This window comes from Equus caballus, chromosome 11, assembly GCF_041296265.1.
Source record: "Equus caballus isolate H_3958 breed thoroughbred chromosome 11, TB-T2T, whole genome shotgun sequence".
NCBI lineage: Eukaryota > Metazoa > Chordata > Mammalia > Perissodactyla > Equidae > Equus > Equus caballus.
Window position 1 is genome coordinate 26,919,991 of NC_091694.1, and position 22,477 is coordinate 26,942,467.

General features: G+C 48.9%; 1 long non-coding RNA gene across 1 annotated transcript in view; it reads left to right on the forward strand.

Moving 5' to 3' along the window:
* The window catches only part of LOC106782833 (uncharacterized), a 112,486-nt gene that overhangs the window by 20,827 nt on the left and 69,182 nt on the right, over positions 1–22,477 (forward strand). Inside the window, exon 2 of the long non-coding RNA XR_011422972.1 lies at positions 19,880–19,968. This is a non-coding gene — a long non-coding RNA (uncharacterized lncRNA). The remainder of the gene's footprint in view (positions 1–19,879; positions 19,969–22,477) is intronic.

Consider the following 22,477-nt stretch of genomic DNA (forward strand, 5'->3'; position numbering starts at 1 on the left):
TCCACTTCTCCAAACCAAAAGCTCCAACCTCTCCCCCGCTGCACCTCCAGTCTGCAGCCGGGTAAAATTGAACCTCTTGAGTTCACTCACTTTCCATCGCTGCCGCCATTACTCTAGTTCATCCATGTCACCTCTTGCCTCAGTGGTCCAGCTCCTTCCTTTACAGGTGAGGAAATTTAGGAGGCTCTTTCTCCTCCTCTCCCCAGGCCCTCACCTTGGCGTGTGGAGGAGGGAACTTTTGCATCCTGCCTCTCTCCTCAGGGGAGTGCTGCTGTGTAAGCTCAGTTCCTCTCTCTGCCCTCTTACTTGTTTCTCTTCCTCTAAAGCAGAGGATTGGTTTAGTCATGTTTTACTGGCGGGCAGGGTTCCTGGTGTGTCCACTCTGTCTTTTTGACATGTTTGTCCCAGGATTCAAAGAACTCTGATCTCACCCCTTGCCTGACCAGGTGGGACATCCTCGAGGTCCTGGGGGTCTAAGGTCTAAATTTGGGGAGGGAGCAGGAGGTCTCTACATTGGCCGCAGTCCAATTTGTGTTTGCCCTTCCAGCTTTGTCAGAGGGCTCTTCCTTTTGGGCGTTAATGGGTACAAAAGCTGCCCATTAGTAAATCTTATACTCTTTTTCCTCTTGTGGGTCTTTCGTGGAGAGGAAAAAAGGCGGGTGTCAGTGTTCTGGCCCCAACCCTACCCCAGACCTCTAAACTTAGAGGCAGAGAGGGTAAGGGGCTCACTCAAAGCTGTGGGGGCTCTTGGCAGATATGGGACTTGAACTGTGGTCTCTTGGCCCAGTGCTGTTTTCTCCACATCTCTCTCTCCTCAAATGAGCAGAGCTCACCTTTGGCGCTCTGCTTGTTGAAAAGAAGATACAGCCATGTGGACACAAAGATGAAAAAATGGACTCTGGACCAGAGATACTGTGGTGTCTGAATTTCTAATCTCCCCTGATGTCTTAGTTGCCTCATCTGGAAGCAGGCTTAATCACGGTATCTTCCTCCTAGCGTTATGATGGGCATGAGAAGAGATCATCCATGGAGCGTGCACAGCATAGTGCCTGGCAGAGAGTAAGTGCTCAATAAATGTTACCTATTTTTATTTCCTACCAAATGAAACGATCAAAAGGCTTTCAAGATGGAAAAATCTGGGCCAAGAAAAGGAAAACAGAGTCCAGCAGATGTGAAGTACAAGCCGAGGTGTTTCCCTAATGACCAGTGAGAGCACCAGCTCTGGTTTCAAGGAGCAGTAATTCCCATCTGGAACCCACCTGGGTATTGTAACTCTTCCCTGCTGGCCGTGCGGCCCAGGCTGAATGCTCTCAGTGTATGCGTCTAGAACACCACAGGCGCTAATATCTATAAATAGGGAGGAAGCCAGAAATGAGAGCTCATTAAGTTCTCACTGACTGCTGAAAAGTAAATTAGAAAAAATAAACAGAGCCGAACATTTGTGTAAACCTCAATCTTTTTGATGTTTTTCAATTAGCCGAGCCATTTTTCATGTGAAAAATTAATAGCTGTCATGTGCCACCTGGCTATAGAATCCAGTGACAAATTTGTTTTAATGACCGCTGTCATATCTCTGGAGTTAGCTAGGCGTGACCAGTTACAGGCCATCTGGGGTGGGAGGAGGCAAAAGGGAGGGAGTTGGCCTTTCCCTCTGATGCGCCAGACACTGTGCTGATCTCAGGAGGTACACCATCCACTGAATTTCCTCCAGGGCCTGGTGAAGCCATTATTATCCTCCTTTTATAGATGAGGTTCAGAGAGGTGAAGGAACTTGCCCAAGGTCACACAGTAGATGAGCAGGGCAGTCTGATTCTACAGTCTGTTCTATTAAGCCACACTGCGCAGAGGGAGAAAGATTCAGCAGGAAGGCAGGAGGTGTCTGGGAGGCTCTAGCGGGCAGCCTGAAGCAGGGGTGGGGCTGGAATGAAGTGAAGGCAGTTGAAGTGGGCGGAGTCCAGCTGCAGGAACTCTGGTGTAGGAGATACTTAGGATTCTGTTGGCAGGGAGCTCTCTCTGAATAACAGAGTACCTGCCTCCAAACAGGGGCTCCAGTCACTGGGAGAGGGACAGCAAGAGCAAGGCAGGAGTCAGGCAGGATGTCTGTCCAAGGGGGGCCCTGGGTTAGCAGGTACTCAGCAAACGTTCAGTAAGACCATTGAGCAGTTTATGAGAATAAGGCCTTAGAGGCCAACACCGGGGCCCGAGGCCCATCTCTGATGCTGGAGCAACCCCATGAGGGTGGGATAGCGGCAAGGACGGCTTTGTGCTGAGGCCACATTTTCAATCTGGGGCTGCCTTGGCTTGGGGGAGTGAGGGAGGCACAGAGCCGGCATGCGCGGTCAGAGACCTTAGCCTGGGCAGAGCTGGAGCAGGGGTGCAGAGCTGGGAGCAGGCAGGGCCTGACCTCCATGACGACAGCCTTCACCGATTGCTGGACGGGCCTCTTTACACTCAGCATCTTTCTTCACGAAACAGCATCAGGAGAAAGACACTACTATCCCTTTTTGTAGATCAAGAAGCAGAAGTTCAGAGAAGTGAGGTAACTTGCTTAAGGACACACAGGGGCCAGCTGACAGAGTAGAAATGCAACCCAAAGACCTGTGTGTGTTCCACCTTCCCCCTTCATGCCAGCTCCCTGCCATCCCCACGCAAACAGATGATTACTTTCTCCATCCACTCCTTCCTCCCTGCGCAGAGGTGCAGAAACAGCAGCAGCCCTAGCTCTGATTTCTTGGGCATTCTAACCTGGATGGAGGAGATTGCCTTGGCTGTAGGGACAAATCTGCTGAGGATGGCGCACACGTGGACGTCCCAGACTGAAAGTGGGACCACTGGATCCGACAGTTGCAGCTTATCCTTCCTTTTGGTAACGCACGACTGGGCAAGAGAAGAAAAAGACGCTGCCCAAGCAATCCTTTCATTTCAAAGAGAATTTCTCCAAGGTGTAGGATCAGTGGATGCGATCCCGGCTGTGGCAGGTCTCTGCTCCGGGGAAGGGCAGTTTAGGAACGGCTCTGCCGTGAGGCAGGGGAGGGACCCAGTGACCTCGGCAGGGTTTCTTGCAGCCACAGGTCCTCTCAGGAGTTTTGCTGATTGGTTTGAACTTGACTTTGAACCTGGTAGTAGATAGAGGTGTTAAGGTTTTACAAAGGTCTCTCTTTCTATTTGGTTTCCTTTCTATTTCTAATTACTGAAGTTTAGAATTACTCCGTTTGCCCTTTCGTAGTTTGGTGACTGCTATTTTTTGTTGTTGCTGTTTCTTTTGGCCATTTGAATATTCTTTGATGTCTACACCAGCAGACTCCTGGAATTCACACTCTTCTTCCTGACGTTTCTGGAGAGACGGTACTTGTTCCAGCTCTGGCCTTGCTGGCCGACTGTTAAAAGTCAGTTCTCTCTGTCTCTGTCTCTGTTCCTCTCTCTTTTCAGCATTATCTATCTACCAATTCATCCATTCATCGATTAAGCCATTCGTCTGTCTAACTATCCACCAATTATTCCTCCAGGCATGCCATGGCTCTGCGTTAGCAAAGATTAAGATGCTTGGCTAAAGGATGTAGACCACTCATGCTTCCCGATAGGCATAGAAACCAAAGGGAGTTAAAAGATACAGGGAAAACTCAGTTAATCTCAAACCTCATCTGACTTTATTCACTTTCTTCCCCTAAAGTGTTCTTTTGTCTGTGTTGGAGACAGAGAAGAAGGAAAATCAGACACGTTGACTGGGGTTCTAGACTCCACCTCTAGAGGGCAGATTTGTAAGTTTGAAGAAAGGAGGGTGGCTACTCAAGGATCTTGAGATCAGGTAGTCAGGGGCCAGAGTGGCTGTGATGCTGCTGCTGGTTGATCCCTCCTGAGTGACCACAGCAGGCCTCTGCGTCTCCGCCCTAGATCCCAGGTGAGGGTTTGGGAATCATTGCTCACCCTTGATCAGCTTGTCCTTCATCTTTGGCATCGTTCCATACATTCCTGACTCCAATAAATAGTCTTGGAATGGGAAGGTCCTGAAATCCTCTCCAGGCACCGATCTGTCTCTCTTTGTGGCCCTGCAAGAACGCCGGACAAACCTCTGGTGTCCCAGGGCTGCGGTTTCTCTGCTTCCCTCCGTTCTCCCAGAATATTCTGGGTTGAATGAAATCGTGTTGCTTCGTCCTTCTATTTCCATCAACACGTGGAAGTGGATTTTATATAATGGCTATTAAAAAAAGTTCTTAAATATTTGAATTCTACTTCAGGCAGTTCTGCTGAATTTAAAGCCCCATATTGACAAGTTTCTTTAATAGTGTAATATCAAAAAATAAAGCTTGATGTTGTAATTTTCTGCAGTAAAAAAAAAAAGGATATCTCTCTTATAATATGTTGTTTAAGGTTGCGAACTGTCCTTTCTTCAAAGGGATCATTTTAAGAGTGAGGAGTTTGAAGTCAGATCCGTTGGGTTCAAATCCTGACTTCACCACCAATTTGCTGTGTTACGATGAACAAATTGCTTAACCTCCCCCTGCCTCAGTTTTCTTATGTGTAAGATGTAGAAAGAGTGCTAGTAATTACTATGGTTTGGCTAGTGATGCTGTGGATTGGCTTGCTCGATCTCCATGCCGCCCTCCTTCCAGGCTGCCTCCCTGTACTTTAGAGCCTGGAAAGCTAAGTCTACGTTTTCCAGATGCCCTTGCAGCCACGGTTCAGAATGCAGTGTAGGGTTTGCTAATCAGAGACGTTTGCCTGGGATTTGGAAGGCCGAGTGAGGAGGAGGCACAGACCTTCCTCCTGCCCCTTCTGCTGGTAATCAAGGGTGTGGAGCAGCAAGAGCTTTTGCAGCAACGTTCCGGTATCCTGTCCCCAGCCTCCTGGGATGAGAGGTAGTTATGGGAACAGCAGTGGGGGTGAAGGATCCTTGATCCTGGTTTCCGATGGCTGACTCACAGCGATGAGCTGTGCTGTGGACTCAGTAGTTCAAGTGTCGGCCTCAGGGGAACACCTCCCAAAGTTGACCAGGTCTTATTGTCCTGGAAATCAGTCTCGGGCACCTAGACAGCCCTTCTAATGACTTTGTGGTGCCCAATTTCCTTTATGACATCCCTTCCTGCTTAAAAGACCCGGAGTTGTTCCACTTTCTTATACTGACCCCCGAGTGATGCAAGTACCTTCCCGGGTTGTTGTGAGAATTCAGGGAGGTCACGAAAGAGCTAAGCGTCAGGGCCTGGCACGTGGTTGCATAGTCAGTGTTTCAGAAACATCAGTTATGATCACCTTTGCTGTTCCCGTTATTCTATTCCAAATTCTTGTCCTCCCCTGGTCCTGGGAGCACAGCTGAAAACAATAGGCAGCCTTCATCTTCCAAAAGGTCTTACAGTCCAGGGGACTTAAAATGAGATTCATTTTTATGAATTGATTTTAATGATCAATAATAGTTCCTTTTATTTACTTATTTATTTATTTTTGAGGAAGATTAGCCCTGAGCTAACATCTGCTGCCAATCCTCCTCTTTTTGCTGAGGAAGATTGTCGCTGAGGTAGCATCTTCCTCTACTTTATATGTGGAATGCCTGCCACAGCATGGCTTGATGAGTGGTGTGTAGGTCTGTGCCCGGGATCCAAACCAGCGAACCCTGGGCCCCCAAAGTGGGGTGCGTGAACTTAACTGCTACGCCACTGGGCCAGCCCCAGCAGTTCTTTTAAAAAAATACTCCATTCCTTTTTTTGAAAAAATAAAAAGCTGGCCAACCAACATCACCAGGTCCCTCATTTTTTATTTTTTCACGCCTGTGAGTATGGAACGCCTGGGAATCCCCATCCTAGATGGCACCCCAGCCCCTGACACCATACCCTGTTCCCAGAGGCCAGGCCTCATGCTGCTGGGAGCAGCCCATGAGCTTCGGGAACCCAGGGAAGCCCAGAGCTCAGCTCCTCCTTCTGTGACTGCACTTGGCCCGGTGACTGGCAGGAGCAGGTCTCGGGGAAGCAGGATGAATGAATGAACAGCTGGATGCCCTGCCTGACACTGGTTTCCCATCCCAGCATCTGGGCCAGCATTTCTCAGCTATGCCCAGACATTAGAATCACCGGGGAGCTTTAAAAAATTCTCATGCTCAGGACTCAACTCCATGATTTAATCAGTCTGGAGTGCACCCCTGACCTCTGTAATTTTTTTTTTTAAAAGTAGACTTATTTTTTTTTTTTTTAAGATTTTATGTTTTTCCTTTTTCTCCCCAAAGCCCCCCAGCACATAGTTGTATATTTCTCGTTGTGGGTTCTTCTAGTTGTGGTATGTGGGACGCTGCCTCAGCGTGGTCTGACGAGCAGTGCCATGTCCGCGCCCAGGATTCGAACCAACGAAACACTGGGCCTGCAGCGGAGTGCGCGAACTTAACCACTCGGCCACGGGGCCAGCCCCTGACCTCTGTATTTTTTAAAGGCCCTTTGATCCCCTGTCTCCCACCAGCAGCCCTACGAATCACTTCCTGCAGGACCCCACAATATAATGATTAGCTGTAGGTATGTAAATCCTATTGGAATCCATTGCAGTGGTCCCAGCGGTCTGCTAAGAAGCAGCAACATCGACCAGTTTGTGTTTAGCCTTCCTTTGTTGTCTCTCCACCCTGAGCGGGGCGGGCATGACATGGGTGGGGTGAAGACCCAGTGACGCGGTGAGTTTGGTGAGAGGTTCCTCCTTCGCCCCCTCAGTTCCAGGATCTGCTCTTGGGCTTCTCTGAGGCCGTCCTCCTGACACCCGCCAAAGAACTTGCTTCATTCTGACTTCCTGGGAGTGGCATCCTTGGGAAAGATAGCCTCTGTGCACGCCCCCATCCCTTGGAAACATGTAGACATTTTGCTATTATTGTTTAAAGAATGATTATTGCTGGAACCTTTTGTGCGTTCACAATGTAGAGAGAGGAGTAGTTTGGCCAAGAGTCTGTCTGAGTATTTCCGTCTTCTTCCGCAGGAGTCTCTGGTTCTGGGGGCTGCCTCCCGCCCGTCCTATGCAGTGTGGTGGGCAGTAGCTGGAATCCATTCCAGTCATTGCAGTCTACGTTTTGCACGTGCTGTGAGGGCGCTGGGGAATCAGAGATGGACAAGAGCCGGTGCCTGCCTTCCAGGCTTTCGCAGCCAAGTCCAAAAGGGCAGCAATGTCACTGCAACCCCAGAAGCATTTATAGGGAAAAGGCAGACTGCGGTTGAACAAAGCTAGAGTCTTAAAGGGAGAATGGACATTTGCCAAGTGGAGAGGGAGGGGAAGGGCATGGCTAGCAGAGGAAACAGCCTTGGCAAAGGCACAGAGGCAAGCTGTAGGGCACAAAGCGGGAGCGACAGCAGCAGCGGGAAGAGGCCAGGTCATGAAGGTCCTCCCAGCCAGGCTCAGGAGCTGGGATGTGGTCCTGGGAGAATGGGGAGCCATGGAAGGGTTTAAGCAAGGCAATGACTTACCAGAATTTGCCTAATAGAGGGATTCCAGGCAGGACTGTGTGGCGGAGAGGCACAGTGTTAGATGCAGATCCCCAGATTCTTATCCTTGCTGTGCTGCGTAAATAACCAACTGTCCTCGGACTAGTCGCCTCGCTTCTTTCACCCTCAGTGTCCTATAAAATGGGCATGATAACAAATTATAATATCCTCCTATCCAGAGGCAGAAATACAGTAGGAAATCTAAAGGAAATGTGTGTCCTTGAGCAGCTGGGCCTATTCTGGGTGCTGGGGTTCGGGGTTTAGAATCCCTTTGAGTGGGATGTGCGAAGTGGGCTGGCTCTGCTCTGTGTGGCAGCAGATGTGAGGCTGCCTAATCCCCTGTACATTCTAAGCCTCCCCACCCCTCACCCCTGCAAGGCTCCTGTCCCCACTGCAGGTGGCTCGTCTCGGGTGCTTTCTAGGGAGAGTGCACTTCCAGGTGGCACATTGCCCTCTCCTCCCCAAAGAGGGATGGGGATAGGCAGGCTCCCCTTTGGCGCCCTCAATGGCATGATTGCCTGCCCTGGTGGGAGGAGGTGGGAAAGTCATGCACATGTGCCCAGGGGAACTTCATGGCCCCAAGGATGCTCAGAACAAAATTGAAGGAAACTGTTTCAAGAAACAGAGGTGGCTTCTTGCTGAGGTCAGTGGTTTGTATTGTCATAAATAGGCCAGGATGGTGTGGAGAGGCCTGGTGGGCAGCTCTAAGGAGAGGGTGGGTGGAGCTGCCACCATCCTAGTCACTTGTGCCTGCATGAGGCAGTCAAGAATTTCCTCATTCCGAGTTCTTGTCTTGACACCTGTTTGCTGTGTGATCTTAGAAAAGTCCCGCAACCTTTCTGGCATTTGTTTCTTTATTTGCAAACAGGGGTTTTGAGATCCTTCGTAGTTCTAAAATTCTGTAGTGTTAATAACTACACTAGGGGCTGGCCCCATGGCCGAGTGGTAAGTCCATGTCCTCCACTTGGGCAGCCCAGGGTTTTGCCAGTTTGAATCCTGGGCACAGACATGGCCCTGCTCATCAGGCCATGCTGAGGTGGCGTCCCACATAGCAGAGCCAGAAGGACCTACAACTAGAATATACAAGTATGTACTGGGGGCTTTGGGGAGAAGAAGGGGGAAAAAAAAAGAAGAAGATTGGCAACAGATGTTAGCTCAGGGCCCATCTTAAAAAAAAAAAAGAAACAAGTTAATATCTGGTAATTGGAAATAACAACTGGACTTTAGTAATAAGAAATTATACTTGAATCAAGTAACTGGAAATACTGAAACAATTTATTTTAATATGTTCTAGGGTTCTGACTTTTCATTATTTCCAGCTCACCTCCCCCAGTCCTCTCAAAGGCCTCTAATTAGCTCATAGGCCTTTGGGATGATGGTGATCGAACCCAACTTATGTGAGATGCATTCAGGCCCAAGATGGAGGGAGTCTTGGCTTAGTGGTCCTCAAGCTCTAGCAGGCATTAGTGTAAAAATGCCCAGGGGGCCTGAGGGAGACCCCTACTGTATTAGTCTGCCAGGGCTGCCATGACAAAATACCACGGACTGAGTGGTTTCAAAAATAGAAATTTATTGCTCACAGTCCTGGAGGCTGGAAGTCCAAGATCAAGGTACCTGCAGGGCTGGTTTCCCCTGAAGGCTCTGTCCTTGACTTGTCTCTACATTCTCCCTGTGTCCTCACATGGCCCTTCCTCTGTGGGCCCTCTCCTGGTCTCTCCCTCTTCTTAGAAGGACACCAGTCCTATTGGGTTAGGACCCCACCCTCATGACCTCATTTAAGCTGAAGTCCCTCCTTAAAGGTCTCATCTCCAGGTGCAGTCACATTGCGGGTTAGGGCTTCAACCTATGAATTCTCAGGGCACACATTCAGTCCATAACACTTATAACCCCCAAATTCTAGCATTGTGGGGAAGTAGAATTGAAGCCAGATGATCTGAGTTCAAGTTGCCTCCTTCCCTGACCCCACACTGCTCTTGGGCTAGCTCCTTCCCTTTCTGGGCCTGCTTTTTATTTATTTTGATTTGATTTGATTTTACTTTTTCTGGTGAGGAGGATTGGCCCTGAGCTAATGTTTGTTGCCAATCTTCCTCTTTTTGTTTGAGGAAGATTGGCCCTGAGCTAACATCTATGCCGATCTTCCTCTATTGTGTATGTGGGACGCCGCCACAGCATAGCTTGATAAGCAGTGCGTAGGTTTGTGACCAGGATCTGAACCCTTGAACTGTGGGCTGCCAAAGTGGAGCACACAGACTTAACCACTACACCACCAAGCTGGCCCCTAGGGCCCACCTTTTAGAGTGAAATGACAGGGTTTGAGCAGAAGTCCCCTCTGGCTGAGCCATTCTAGGTTCCTAAGGGTCAGGACACAGTCTAAGGAAGGGGAACCCAGCAGGTTCTGTGTCTGTGCAGTGCAGATGTCAGGGCAGGGTCCACATGTGGGCTTATGTGAGTGCCATCCAGGGTTGCTGCCCTGCAGGGTTTCTGGGTCTGATTTTTTATGACAAAACAACATTTTTCTCTTTGCATCGACTTCGATGGCAAGATCCCTGCTGCCACACCCTTTTGGGATTCCTTTCACGTGCTCATAGCTTGATGGCTTGAGAGGACCACTCCCCATCAACCCAGCTGGGACTTGATAATCTTATAGAGACCAGTGAATGACGCACTTCCCAGGAATCCTAGTGTGGTGGGACAAGCTGCGGGCTGCGGGTCAGAAGTCTTGGGTCCCAGGTCTGTTACAAGATTCAGCAGCTCCTCCTGGCTCCCTACCTATAAAATGATTTAGGGTGAGCTCACTGACTTCTCGGCAACAGGGATGGGAGATGGTTTGTTTTTTTCAAAATTTTTTTCTGGCTTTATTTGCATATAATTGACATATAACACTGTGTGAGTTTAAGGTGTTCAACATGCTGATCTGATACACTTATATATTGCAAAATGCTCGCCACTGTAGAGTCAGCTAACGCCTCCACCACATCACATAGCTACCATTTCTTTTTTATGGTGAGAACATTTAAGATTTACTCTCTTAGCACCTTTCCAATATATAATACAGTATTATTAACTATAATCACCATGCTGTACATTAGATCCCCAGAACTTACTCCTCTTATAACTGGAAGTTTGCACTCTCATCTCCCCAACCTCCCAGGCCCTGGTAATCACCATTCTACTCTCTGTTTCTTTGAGTTCAGCTTTTTTAGATTCTGGTACCAGCCCTGATACTGGTTTCCCTACATTAAACCCAGGATATGTGGGGTTAAAACAAAAGCACTCATTCCCTGCTTACTCCCTGGCTTCCTGGCTCCAGAATCCACTATCCTCCCTGGAGACAAATGGCCAAGGATTACTACCTGGATTTGTTATCTTCTCCCCACAAGGAGCTACAGGCTGGTGGGAAAGCTGCTGACCAGCAAGGCCATATGCTCCTCCTCCTCTCTCTAAAACCCCAAGTAAAAACTCTTCCTTTTAGGTTTTCAGGGAGTTTGGGATTTCAGTGTTAGCTGCCCTTTCTCCTTGCTCAGTTCTGTGCAATAATAAAATTCCCGCTTTCTTCCACCACACCCGGTGTCAACAGGTGCTCAATGGGTGAGCAAACTTGCTTCAGGTTAGATATCACTTCCACATGTAAGTGAGATCATACAGTATTTGTCTTTCTCTCTCTGGCTTATTTCACTTAACATAATGCCCTCAAGGTCTGTCCACGTTGCTGTAAATGCCAGGATTTCCTTCTTTCTCATGGCTGAGTCATACTCCTTTGTGTATATATATGTATGTATGTATACACCACATCTTCTTTAGCCATTCATCCATTGACAGACACTTAGGTTGTTTCCACATCTTGGCTCTTGTGCGCAATGCTGCAGTGAATGTTGGGGTGCAGACAGGGAGGGAATTTTGAGTCCCCTTCTGGCATGGATGTCTTAGGATTCTTCATGCCCTCTAAGAGCAATTCTTTGCTTTTCATATTCAAATAGACTTGCCCTTGCATCTCTTTTCTCTTTTACCCCATCCAGTTGGCATCACTCAAAGTTCCTTTTAAGATTTTATGACTTTTCTGAAATTATTTTCCAAGTCTGACTAGCTCTTTGATCCAGCCTTTGTGTCTTCCTTTGGCACTGCGGGTAGGAGGCGAGCGGGCCGCGCTGGGGGCAGGCTTCCTTCTGGGCCACTGACAGTTGCTGTGGCCGTGCAGGGCTATCATTACTGTCATCGTCTCTGCACAGGCAGAGTTAGGTTTTGATCACCTTACTCTGGTTTGAGAGCTGTTGTGTGGTTGCTCACGGAACAAATGCTTTGAGTTTCTTCCTGTGTCACCCTGCAAAGAATTTTCCCTGCTACTTCACGCTGGACCCTAAGCTCCCTGAACGAATGGGCAGCTGTAACGCTGTGTTGTGTTTGAGTGCTGACAAAGGACCAGGAGATCAGAAATTGGGGTCCAGGAGATGGGAGCCCTCCTTTCTCTATATTTCCTATCTGTAGAGACTCTTACACTTTAGCGTCTTAATCCTTGAACCTGATTTGTAGTCCTCTTTCAGGGCTGCCATAACAGAACACCACAAACTGGGTGGCTTAAGACAGTAGAAATCAGGGTGCCCCAGGGCCAAGATCCCTCTGAAAGCTTAGGAGAGACCCCTTCCTTGCCTCTTCCTACCTTCTCGTGGTTTGTGGCAATCGGCGTTCCTCGGCTTGCAGATGCCTCACTCCAATCCCTGCCTCCTTTCCCGCATGGCCTTCTTCCCTCATGTGTCTGGGTGTTTCCTGATAAAGACACCAGACATTTTGGATTAAGGGTCTATTCTCCTCCAGTATGACCCCATTTTTAACTAATTACACCTGCAATGACTCTGTTACCAAATAAGGTCACATTTTCTGGTAGTGGGGGTTAGGACTTTGATTTTTTTTTTTTTTGGTAGGGGAAGACAATTTAATACATAACATCACTATAAGTGAGATCCTGATTTTTATAGATGAGAAAACAGGCTCAGAGAATTTCGTGACTCCTATAAATTCATATATACGGCAAGTAGCAGAGTCAGAATTCGGGGTGTAACTCACCCGGTTCTGATGCCCACATGTTCCTTACTATAACAGGGCATTTCTACTCACAGCCTCTGGGTCACCTGGATCAGAAGCACCTGGGGCAGGGGGTGCTTGTTACACACACCTGGGCACAGGGAAACTGCATTTTTAGTGAGCTGCCCAGATGCTTCTGAGGCATGCAAAAACTAGGGAACTCCTGCATTACGTCTTGGTTCCCGTCTTGGGCTGAGGGAGGTGGTGAGTTGAAGAGCTGCTGGCTGTCCAGATGGGAAGTGGTGGGTGGATGAGTATAAGCGCCAAGGTCTAAACAGCTGGTTCTCGCTCTCTACTGTGAACATGTACCATCCAGGGATCTTGTTAAAATGCAGATTCATATTCAAGAGGTCTCGGGTGGGAGCTGTGTTTCTGCATTTTTAGCAAGCTCCCAGGCCATGTTGATGCTGAGTTTCCACGGACCACATTTTGATTCGTGGGGCTTTAAGAGGCCGTCCTAGACGAGACATTGTTACCGAACCTGAAGTGAGTTCGCTCACCCGTTGCGCAGCGAGCCAATCTCTGACACCGGGGGTGGTGGAAGAAAGTAGGAACTTTATTTTTGCACAGCGCTGAGCAAGGAGAGAGGGCAGCTAACGCTGAAATCCCAAACTCCCCGAAAAGCTAAAAGGGAGGGTTTTTATTTGGGGCTTTAGGTAGGGGAGGGGGAGCGTATGGCCTTGCTGGTCAGAGCTTTCCCACCAGCCTGTCTTTGGCCTTGAGACACTTGCAGAGAGGAGGGAGCTCGTGACCTTGCTGGTCAGAGCTTTCCCACCAGCCTGTCTTTGGCCTTGAGACACTTGCAGAGAGGAGGGAGCTCGTGACCTTGCTGGTCAGCAGCTTTCCCACCAGCCGTATCTCTTTGTGGGGAGGAGATGGTCCAGGTGCTTGTCCTTGATGGTGTCTGTTTCCATGGAGGATAGGGGATTCTGGAGGCAGGAAGCCAGAGAGTAAGCAGGGAATGAGTGTTTTGGTTTTAACCCCATATATGCTGGGTTTAATGTGGGGAAACTGATACCAGGGTCGGTATCAACATGGAGGGTGATGAACCAAGTGTGGATTCTCCATCCTGGCTGCAGTTTCGGACCCCTGGTGAATTTTTGACGTACCAATCTCCAGGGGCCATCCCTAGAGAGTGTTGGTATTTTGTAAAAGCTCCTCAGGTAATTCCATTGTGTGGCCAAGGTTAGGAAACACTACTGTGAAGCAAGATGAGGGACATAAGAACACCCATGTAGAAGCGGGCGTCGGCTTTTCCCTTGCCCTGTACGACTTCCTTTGGAAAGTCTCTGTCTCACCCCACTGACTTGCTGCTGCTAATCCCGCGGCTGGATTCAGAGCCAAGGAATGAGGTCTAGTTCACCTGCCTGGAGGGGATGGGGTGAGGGGCTGTCCCTGTGCCCTGCTAGTGTTTACGCAAGACCATGGGGTGCTGAGCTGCAGGCTGATGGGGGTGTGAGTTTTCCCAGGGGCCCTGGAACTCAGAATGCTGTTCTTTCCTAGCTGGAGTTCAAACCCCTGACTTCCTCTTTTAAAGTATCCCCTCCCTCATCCACCAGCCCTTTACTCTCCAACTCACTTCCCTCCTCCCGCCATTGGACGGCTTCTCTGATGAGCCCACCACACCCAAGCAGTTCACACTGGGTGGGGTCCGCTCCAGTGGGCAGTGTATGGGTTGTGTTTGTTTGACTTCCGTCCCTAACAAGCTCTCCGGACTTTGACCTGGATTTGACCGTCATGTTAAACTGTCTCTGGGGCCCTGTAGTGGGAGGTAGTTTAGAGCAGCAGTTAAAAGCTTTGGCTTCAGGCCAATCTGAGGTTTCTGCCCAGCTCTGCCTCCCTCTAGGCTGTGGTCTTGGGGTAGCTTTTTAACCTGTGTCTCAGTCTCCTCATCTATAAAATGGAGCTGAACAGTAGTTTCTATCTCACAGGGATAATGACAATTGAACAGGATGATTTATGGAAAGCATCTAGGACGGTGCCTGCACCTGTAAACGTGTCTTCATAGCGCAAGTCTCCGGAACCTGGGTGACGCTGACCGCAAGGGCCCTCTGCTGCCCAGGGCTCAGGACCCTGCTGGTCTGCCTCTGTCCCAAGAAAAGGGCAAAATGGGCAGGTTTGAAAAGAGTCGTTGGGTCAACTCATTCCTCATGTGATCCGTCTGTTCTTTTCTATTCTTCTTCTCTCTTATCTGCTCTTAATTTTTTTTTTAAACCACACTTCTGGAGTAAATTGAATTGTCATTCAATGAGACAATATGATGCAGTGGTTGAGAACAGGGCCTCTGGAGCCCACTACCTGGCCTTGCAATGGCTCTTTAGGAGCTATGTCGGCTTGGGCAAATTTCTAACGTCTCTGCATCTCAGCTTCCTCATCTGTGGAACGAGGATAATAACAGGACGTGTCTTCTAGGGGTGCTGAGACAGTGCAGGGAAAGTACATAGGACAGAGCCTGGCACAAAGACAATACTCAGTCTCTATGACTTATCGCTGACCACAAACCCTATGTTATGAGACTTCCCATCTCTTTTAATCCTAGAACTACCCTGTGAGGTAGGAGGTGTTATCTCATTTCACAGATGAGGAAATGGAGGCTCAGAGATTTGGGAAATGGCCCAAGGTCATAGAACTAGTGAATGGTAGAGCCAAGATTTGAACCTTGGACTTTTAGCTAAAAATTCTGAGGTCTTTCTTCTCTGGGAGTTCTTAATCTGGGGACCAAGAACACCTGGTGGATTATCTGTAGGTTTCATTGGTTTTGGGAACCCTTTGGAATTGTTTCAGAATTGGGTGTTTGTATTTTGGGGGCAAAGTCCATAGCTTTCTTTAGATGCATGGAATGAACCAGTGCATTATGCCAACTTTCTTATAAGATGGAAAAATTGTTTAATTAACTCCAAATATATGAAACTGCCATTGCTGAGATCATGCAAATAATTGAGCTCTAATGCAGCTGGATTTCTAGAATTAATAATTTCTGCATTCATATTCAACGCACATCACACTAGCGCCTCTAGTGCCATTTTGGTCTCAGTGGCTTCTGAGAAGGATAGGATGGTCCAGAAACCTGGACCAGTCACCCCCTGGAGTCCTGGGCTTCAATCTCAGCTCTGCTTCCACCCCCCAGGACTTTATCTCCCTTGCCTGTAAAGCGTGGGGATTGCCCAGATGGTCTTTGAGTCTTCCCTGACCTTCACGGGTCATTTTGCTGACGTCTTTCTTATATGAAGTCAAGATGAAGATCAGGAGTCTCCTTTCTTAATCAAGGTGCAGGCACATTTTGGGTAGATGGGGTAACACAGCCAGTCAGACATTCATTTGCTACATCTGGGGATGAGCGAAGTTGAGTGGGAGCCTCATGCATAACTCCTCCTCTCTTTTCCCCCTCTATGGTCACCACTGAGGACTGTAGGGTTAGAGTTGGGATAGGCCATGGAGGTAGCTCTTAGTTTATCCTCTCATGCTCCTGAGCAGCCTGAGGCCTCAAGGTGGGGAGTGCCTTCCACAAGGTCACGTGGCTAGGAAGTGGTTGGACTGGGACTGGGTCTTGAACCCAGGTTTTCAGGCTCCAATTCCAATATCTGTACAAAGCCAAACTAGGACACAAAGAGACCTAGGGATCCTGTCAGGACTACCCAGGTGTGGCGAATCTGTGGGCTCGGGGGATCCTGGGACACATTTCTAGGAATGCTGTGCTCTCCCCTCCCAGAGCCTCATCATGGACGTAGCCTTCCACTCATTGGAGGAGGAGAGGCGAGGATGGAAGGGGAATATTGGTCCCAGGGTATGTGCCCCTATCCTGGACAAGGGGCAGTGTCGATGCCCTCAGCCCCCTGGGGCTCTGACCTAAGGCTGGCCATTGTTGACAGCACACTCCAGGCTGCCAGCTTCCTTCTTCAAAGGGCCCCCAAGGGGGATTGGACATAGGCTGTCATGCTCCATTCCTAGGTGGCAGATCCCAGAGTTAAGGGAGAAAAGACCCCACTAGGAGCTTTCCTTCCATCCCTGTGACTGTTCTCAGGGCCTCCCTCCCTTTGGAAGCTCTGGGTCCACTCTTCACATTCTGAGGGGGGAGCTGGGGAGCTGGAAAACATGCTGGCCCTGTCGGTCAGCTCCGCATCACTTGGTCATCTCACCCACAGATCAGAGTGGGAATGGATCCAGCTTCCTGCTTCTGGGTTCGGGGTGGTCAGAGCCAGGGCAGGTTCCACTTGGGGCTGGGAGGAGGCCAGCATGGCAGTCAGGCACCGGGAAGTGGGTGAGGGTGCTGAGGAGGTGGGGTACGTGAGATGCGTTTCACAATGACAGGAATGAGCCTTGAATTCTTTCATCGTCCTCAGCGGCTTCGAAGCCCCTGGATGGAGCACTGCATGGGCACTGATAGACTCTCTACCAGAGCGTTATTCCCTGATCCTTTGTCTCACATCACTCTGGTTATCCTGCATCTGCTCTGACAGTCAACAAATACTTGCTGAGCACCTACTGGGTGCCCATGAAGGAGACCCAGGCAAGGCCAGTTGCTTCAGTTGAACGCAAAGGAGGGAGGGATGAATTTTGTCGGAGGGATGTCAGAGAGCTTTCCAGGGGTAACGATTTTGTTTGCTTTTTTGTTGGGCTTTGGTGTTTCTCAAGGATTTCTTGATGTAAAAAATGGAGAAGGATTTCCAAGTAGAGGGAACAGCTTGACTGAAGGCATGAGCTTATTCAGAGAAGGGGGTGCAGACTGGGGTGGCTAAGGCCAGAGAGTGTGGGCCCTCGTACGTCACGCAAGGCATCTTAGGCTTCACTCTTTAGTGACAGGGGGCCAGGGAAGGGTTTTAAGTAAGAAAGCAGCAAGGTTGGCTCTGTTTTGGAGAAAATTCAGTCACTTTGGTGGCTGCTACAGACTGAATATCTGCATCTCCCTCAGATTTACATGTTGAAAGCTAATCCCCAGGTGATGGTATTTGGAGCTGGGGCCTTCGGGCAAAGCCCTCGTGAATGGGATTAGTGTTCTTATGAGAGAGACCCCAGCAAGCCGCCTCACCCCTTCAGTGACGTGAGAACACAGCAAGAAGAAGGCTATGAATGCGGCCGTGGGTTCTCGTCAGAACCAACCATGCGGACACCCTGATCTCAGACTTTCAACCTCCAGAACCATGAGGAAGAAATTTCTGTTGTTTATAAGCCCCCCAGGCCGTGGTGGTTTGTTATATCAGCCAGAACTAAGACAGTGGCTGTGGAGGCACTAGATTGTAGAGAAGAGACCTGAGAGAGAGGGTCGCTCCTGCAGCCGTCACGGTTTCCTGGGTGATCTGTGATGCCTATTTCTTAACACGACTCTTTGAAGAAGCTAGGGTTACCTCTTTGAAATGAACTAACCAACCAACTAACCAACCCATCCCCTCTCCCCAGTTTCATAAGGATTCTAGATGGCCAAGATTTTATTCTCTTTGGTGCTTGTTAAAGGATGTAAGGATTAAAAAGCAAACTTCAAATTGCCCCTGGGGTTCCTTGGCTAGACTGAATGTGGGTGGTGCCTGGATATGGAAAATCCTTGAAGTTCTTTGGAAATAACAGGAAAATGGGTTCATTATTACTTTCCCTTTGCTCTAAGCACAGGGTCAGTCGAAAGAGCTTGGGGGTCAGAAGTGTGGATCCTGGAGTTAAACCCCAGGTCAGCTACTTCCTAGCTATGAGCCCCTGGATTAGTTTCTTTGTCTTCCTGACCCTCAGTTTACCTAACTGCAAAGTGGCGATAATAATATCTAACCCAGAGAATGAAATGACAGGTGCGTCTAGGATATTTTCTGCAGGCATTGGGTAAGAGCTAGTCTGTCGAAAGGAAGCAGGAATTCTGCCAGTGACTTCACAGTGTGGGGCATCTCCAGGGAGTGGCTTTCCAGGCCTGGCCTTCCAGGCCCACCTGCCAGTCACTTATTCCTTTAGTCCATGTGAGTGGGCATCCATGTCAAGCCAGGCTCAGAAAGAGGAGCTGGGACGACAGGATGTGAGAACCAGCATCTGCCCTTAGGGGACGCAGAGATTTGTGCCAGCAGCAGGATGGGCTTTTTCTCCTAATTCTGCTTCTCCCTGGTTGGTTATTAGCACTCTTATTCCTCCTGAGTGGGAACTGCTACTGCTAGGGGCAGCATCCCTGGGGGCATGCTGGCAGCAGGGGGTTAAGAACCAGCCAGGAGATGCACCTGTGGACCCAGGAGGATTCAGCTCCTTTTCTCTCCAATGATGGGTTCACTATCCCTGTTCTTCTCACCGCCCATACTGGTTTCTTTTTAATGTAAAAAGTAACATGCATGGTTACATATCTTCTCCTAAAATTATATCTTGCTATCTGCCTGTTCCTCCATCCATCATAATAATGGCTAACATGTGAAGCTTTTCCCTCACTGTCCCGAGTCTTTCAGAGTTGAGTCTCTCACTGTGAGAGAGATGCCACTATTGTCTCTGTTTTTAAGAAGAGAAAATGAGATATGCAGATGTCGAGTAATTTGCCCACGGTCGTATATTAGGAAGTGGCAGAGCCAGCCAGGATTGCCTGCAGTCGGGCCCCAGAGCCCAAACCCGGAACCCCTAGAAGCCACACAGCTTCTCTGCTTGTGAATGGCACCGAGACACGCCCGTGGTAACTGGCCCCGAATACTAACGCTGGCTATTTCTGAGTGGCTGGATTTGGGGTGATTTGTGACTGTCTTCTTCAAAGTCTTCAGTAGTGTTTTAATTTTTAAATGATGCGCATGTACCATTTTTATAACAATGAAGTAAATTAAAAGAGCTAGTCGCAGAGAATCCCCAAAGCATACGGTTTGCAAGAGGCTAGACGGGAAACAGGGGTTTGTTTGTTTTTGGTCAGGCAAAGGGAAGGGCTTTGAGAGGCAGTCGGAGGAAGCCACTTTGATCTTGACCGTCATCGTCTGGTGCTCCTAGGACACTGATGGTGGTTGGGATGCTTTACGGCCTCACACTTCCTCTGCCACTAGATGGCAGTCACAGCACAACGATGGACTGGCTTGCAGCCTCCTTGAAGAAAGACTTGAGTGCCTGTCTCCTGACTGCAGAGATGCCTCCTGGTACACAGTGGGAGGAAGGGGCTTTTAGAGAGAGATAGTAAAGCCCACATCCCCTGCTCACCCAAACCCCAGGCAGCCGGGCCGTCGTATTCAGATGCCTTCTGGCGCTGTACCCCACAGCTCTCCCCAGAACAGGGCTGCATCATCCACTTTGCTTTCTAATGAAAGAGACATAGAGACAAAATGACATAGAGGTTTCCGGGCTTGGGATGTGCACCACCAAGCCTGAAGAATGAGTTGTTGCTAATCTGTGTGCTTATTTATCCTGTGATAATGTAGATTCTTTCTGCTCCACAGAAAGAAATCGGTGCTGGCCTTCCGGGTGCAGAGGCTACAAGACAAGTCCCAGAACAGGAAGCTGGCAGCCTTCACAGGGGTCTTTCCAGGTGAGTGGCTGGGAAGGGCAGCTTCAATGGAGGCCCAGCTTTGGGGCCAATCCCTAGGGAGGAAGACTGCCAAGAACAAGACTGGGTCCTGGTCCCTGTGATGACACTGGGGAAGAGCACAGGTGACTGGGGAGGGAACGTTGGAGTGGGGGCCACTGCATTTCTACCCCTTGAGATGCCCAATAGGGACTGGACTCAGGCGTGGAAGCAGGGGCAGGACTCCTGTGTCAGTTATTTGCTAGCTGCTGTAACAGATGCAACTTCAAATGCTGGTGACTTAGGACAACAGAAGTTCATTTCCTGCTCGTGTAATGTTTGAGCTGGGTGATCCTGACCAGCAAGCAGGCAGCTCTTCTCCAAGTGGTGATTTGGGGACCCAGGCTCCTTCTAGCTTGTGGCTCTGCCATTTTCAACACGTGACTTATGAGCACTCTTAGAAGAAAAGGAAAGAGCATGGAAGAGCATGCATGAGAGGTTTTAAGGGCCAGGCCCAGCAAGGGTGGAGACGTCGCTCCCACCTCTATTCCATTGGCCAGAAATGAGTTGCATGGCCACGCCTAACTACAAGGAGGCTAGGAGATGTGGTCCTGTGTGTGCCCAGGAGGACGAAGACGTGGATTTTGTGTGTAATTAGCCAGTCCCTGCCCCAAGGCTCATTATTGAAATAGCTGGACTATAGAGTTTATCCCAAAGAAATAATTAGATTTGCATACAAATTTGTGCAGGAAGATGTTCATTTCTCTGTTCTCATAAAAGTAAATATTTAGAATCAACTTAAATATTTAGCAATAAGAGATAAAGGGCTTATGGTCTATTTACACAAAGGAATTCCATGCTGCCACTAAAAATCATGCTGTCGAAGGATGAATTTTGGCCCCACAGTTGTCAGAGTGCTTTATTAAGTAGTAATCCCAGGAGGCCCAGGACTCATGTAAGGCAAGAATAAAATACAATCAGACATTAGCTATTTTCATTTAAATGTTATACCACTTAGAGTCATATACAAAATATTTACTTTAAATATAATGCTTTAGAATATTCTCTCTGCATTTTTAAGAACACATTTCCTCAAAAGCAAAATGCACAACTGAATTATACTGCAGACCTTGTGGGAGACTGTTTCATCCTCTTCTTATCTCCCTGGTTCAGTGTCTGGCTCCCACCCTGACCATCAGCCTCGCGGGGCAGAGACTCTGTCAGGCTTCTTTACTGTGCTGTGCACAGTGCGGGGCCGATAAAAGGCATTTGGTAAATATTTATTGACTAAAGTTCAGTTGAATAGGATGACGTCAAAGGAAAAAACAGCTTGAGTGAAAAAAGCAAGAAAAACCTCCAAACATTCAGTATGATACCAGTTACCTAAAAAGAAGTTCATAGAGGCATTCAAAAAGACTGCAGAACAGCATTGTGTCATGTTCTTTCCTTTACAATTGTCTCTATTTTCCATTGTTTTTACAGTGGATCATTTATATAATCATTCACATCTATTGTTTGCATAGTCACGATGAAAAGAAACAGTTGTTCTTAAAAGAGGCTGCTGTAGGGACCAGAAATGCGACTCTGAGTCTGTATCCAATACCTCCTGGCAATATGGGGAGGTGTGGGAAGCTACTGAAATCACTGATGCTCAGACCTTTAGTCTGTGAGCTGGGGCAGAGCCCAGCCTGAAGCTGGGGAGCTGAGGAGCTGGGGGCATGGAGGCGGGGGCCTGGGAGGGGAGCTGACATTTCTCTCTTGGGTGTGCATCCTGAGACCTTCTTGATGTTCCCCTGGAAGTGTGAGCATGTCCCTCATCTGTGCTGAGAGTAGTGGGTTTAGCCTCTGGGAAGAAGTGTGGGGTGGGGGAGATGCCATCACAGCAGCACAGGCTGGGCAGTTGGTTCTGTATCCCTTCTGGGAGCGTCCCCACCCTCCCCAGGTTGCCAGATAAAATACAAGATGCCCAGTTAAATTTGAATTTCAGATAAACAGCAAATCATATTTTAGTATAAATATGTCCCAAGTATTGCACATTTTACAGAACTCTACCAAGCTCCAGAGCCTTGAATTGGTGAAACCGCCTGCTTTGTAAGAAGGGAGGAGTTGTATAAGCCCCTATCATAGTTGGGACCCTAAAACCAGTCAAATTAGCCTCCTGACCCCCTCTGTCCGCCTCCTTTTCCTCTTCTCAACTTCTGCCTTCCTCCTGCAAGACAGCCAGCAGCCACGTCTAAACCCAGGGCTGCATTGCCAGCCTCGGGCGTGTTGCTTCAGGGTGTTTCCCCTGAAAAAGCCCTCCTGGGGCAAATCGGACCTGCAGACTCTTCTAGGTGCCTTTGCAGGGCTCGCTCCCCTTGGCAGCCGCTTTCTTCTGGTGACTCTGGCCCTTGTTGGGCTGCCACCTCCCAGGTCTCTCTTTCCCTGGGTCCTCAACAAAGTTGCAAGGCTCCCGGCTTCTCCCTGAGCCTCTTCTGCCTGAAAGCATCTTGTTGCCTTTTGGAGGTTTTCTCAAGACTGCCCACATCTCTAG